The sequence below is a fragment of the Microtus ochrogaster genome, chromosome 5 (assembly GCF_000317375.1).
Source record: "Microtus ochrogaster isolate Prairie Vole_2 chromosome 5, MicOch1.0, whole genome shotgun sequence".
In the NCBI taxonomy this organism is placed as follows: Eukaryota; Metazoa; Chordata; class Mammalia; order Rodentia; family Cricetidae; genus Microtus; species Microtus ochrogaster.
Genome location: NC_022012.1, coordinates 48,350,307 through 48,353,598, shown reverse-complemented (window position 1 = coordinate 48,353,598; position 3,292 = coordinate 48,350,307).

The window sequence follows — 3,292 nt, the reverse complement described above, 5'->3', positions numbered from 1 at the left end:
TCTCTCCTCTCTCTCTCTCTCTCTCTCTCTCTCTCTCTCTCTCTCTCTCTCTCTCTCTCTCTCTCTTTCCTTTGACATTCATTCTCCAAAGGGCTAACACACAGAGCGAAGACAGAAGCACAAATGGACGCTCAAATCAGAACTTCTTAATGTTCCTTTTCCCTAGACTGGTTTGCATCAGACCCCTGACCTCTGTACACAGTGTGTCTGGTATAACATGCTCAGAAGATGCAGGGTGTTGATAGCACTCATAGGAGAATATTGGGCCTTATTCAGACAATATACCCTGACTCTTAGCTGCTCTGTGATACTCAGATCTACTTCTGTGAACTAGATCTTTCCAGTTCTAACTAGCAGTTTCTGCCTCATAGGATTACTCTGCAAATAAACAACAGAATATAAATTGAGAGTCCCTGCACACCATCAGCTCTGTAAACGGCAGCATTAAAACCGCTGTGGGGATGCAGCCTTTTAATAGCATGGGGAGGACCCGGTGATAACAGCTGCTTCCAGAGGCTGCTAACGGTAGTGTAGCTGGTTCTCAAAACAGTGATGGCTGATAGATACCCCACAGGGACTTCACATTGAGGGACCAGTCACATCAAGACGAAAAGAGGCATGGAGAAGTCAGGCAAATGGCTCAGTCATCAGATGAGTGTTAGAGTCCTTCAAAGAAACCTGACCAACAGGAGACTGGTAATTGCCAGACAGATGTAAAATTTTAAGTAGCTGGCTCACATGATTCTGGAGACCGAGAAGTCCCTTTATCTGCTATAGGGGAGATGGAGATTCGGGAAAGCCAGTGGTTCCATTTCAGTATGAGCTAGAGCCCTGTGAACAAGAAGTTCTGATGAAGTAAGACCAATGTCTCAGTGGTCAACCAATAGATAGAATCAAACTTCTATACCCACCCTCATGTTCTATACAATAGGTTGAATGATACCCACTTACAGTGGTGAAGCTGATCTTCATTATTCAGTTGGCCAATTCGAATATTGATCTCATCTGGAAAGAGTCTCACACACAACCCCCAGTAGTGTCTAATCAGTTACGTGGTCATCCCATGGCCCGTATCAAGTCAAGATATAAAATTAACCACCACATAGAGAAAAGCTTGTTCACAGTGCACATGTTCCTCCTTGTCTCATGCCACAGCCTCTGTCCACAGGGCATGCCATCTTACCGCCCGTGCTGGTTTTCATTATTTCCTCTTTAGAATGGTCTTTTCTTGTTTCAGATCTGATTACGTCCTACTCAAATTTATAAAAAAAAAAAGAAACTAAAAAAAAATAAAAAAAGAAAAATAAAATTAAGATTCAGTTTAACTCAGAATCTGTCAGCAGCCACTTCTGAATGTTCCCATAATGCTATGCTAGCCCTGCTCTCAGCTTCTCTTACATCACACCGTGGATTACCTACCACTGGTATATCAGTGGCCCTGTGTGTGTTCACCCACAACACCCGAGAACGTCATCTAGGATACTAAATCACTTCTATATTCCTAACCCTCTTCTATATTCTACAAGAGTACCTAGCAGACAGAAGATGCTCCTCAAACATGTGCTAGGTGAGAAAATGGCTACCCAAATAAATGAATATATATTATACATTGCACAGTGGAACATTATTCTAATCAATGAATTTATCTTCTTCTTCTTCTTCTTCTTCTTCTTCTTCTTCTTCTTCTTCTTCTTCTTCTTCTTCTTCTTCTTCTTCTTCTTCTTCTTGGCTTTTTCAAGACAGGGTTTCTCTGTAGCTTTGGGGGCCTGTCCTGAACTATCTCTTCTAGGTCTGGCTGGCCTTGAACTCATAGAGGTCTTCCTGCCTCTGCCTTCTGAGTACTGGGATTATTAAAGGCGTGCACCACCACCACCCAGCACATTTCATATTCTTAATCTATAAGTACTGACCTCAGAAAATATTTGAGGTTTCTTCTAATTTTCTATATCTAATTCTGGTTCTTAAATCACCAGGCTCAGGAGTAAGGATTTCATCATTTTATCTCACTCAACTAAATTGAGCTTTGACAGCCCTCCAGAGTGGTGAGAAATTCAATATCAGTTACATTTGGGGGTGTCAAAGCATAATCTTCAAAATTCTAAAAATATAATTTATACAAATATATAAGGAGCATGTGTCAAAAGATTTACATAATTCATTAATGAGGGAAGGCAGAATGAAAAAAGCTGTCTCAAAGGATGGCACAAGAAAATAATAAATAGTTGGTCAGGGATATAAAGGGCACAAAGGAACAGTTGCTAACCTAACTATAGTTAGTGCCGTACCCAGCAGTCAAACCATCACTTTAGAGGCAACTGAAGAAATATTCATATTCTAGCTAGGTGAAAATTGTTTATTTTCTTTTAGGTTTGTATAAGTGTGGTGGTTTGAACGAGAATGGCCCAATTTGAATGAAGAATGTTTGGCTACTTGGTCTCCAGATGGTGGACCTGTTTGGGAAGGATTGGGAGGTGTGGCTTTGTTGGAGGAGATGTGTCACTGGAGGAAGGTTTTGGGATTTCAAAAGCCCAAGCCAACCCCAGTTATCCCTTTCTGCCACATGATGAGGATCAAGATGTAAGCTGCCAGTGACTTTTGCGGGCCCATAGCTACCTGCTGCCATGTCCCTCGCCATGGTAGTCATGGCCTCTAACATCCTCTGAAGCTGTAAGCTACAAATAAACTCTTTCTTTAGAAGTAGCCTTTGTTATGGTGTTTTGTCACAGCAAAACAGAAGTGACCAAGACAATAAACTAACACGTAATTCTACAATGGTCCAGTGAGCTCATAAGAGTGCCCTTCTCCTACAGAAAGCAAGTGGTCTGTCCTGGAAATAGTCCTGCTAATGAAGAAGGTAAGTGAGAGTTAAGTAAGCCATGGAGATGGATGCAGAGCCCAGATCAAATCAGATTCTGGCACAATGTGTGTATGTGGCAGGGGAGCAGTAAGGAACAAAGTGACCCGGAAAATAAAAATACAATAGACAATAGCAGGGACATTGGACACAATGCAGATGCCAAAGAGGAAAAAAAGAGCTGCATTTTCTTCAGGCCTGAGCCGCTTACTGAAAAGACTAGCAAGTTGTGTTGGTCAGCTCTCCAAGATCTGTCCCAATAAAGTATAAACTGAGAGTCTCCTTTCAGTTTGAGGTGTGCACCTGGTTATGATTGAAATGATTTTTTTAAAATTTATTTTTTTGATTTTTTTCGAGACAGGGTTTCTCCGTGGCTTTTGGTTCCTGTCCTGGAACTAGCTCTTGTAGACCAGGCTGGCCTCGAACTCACAGAGATCC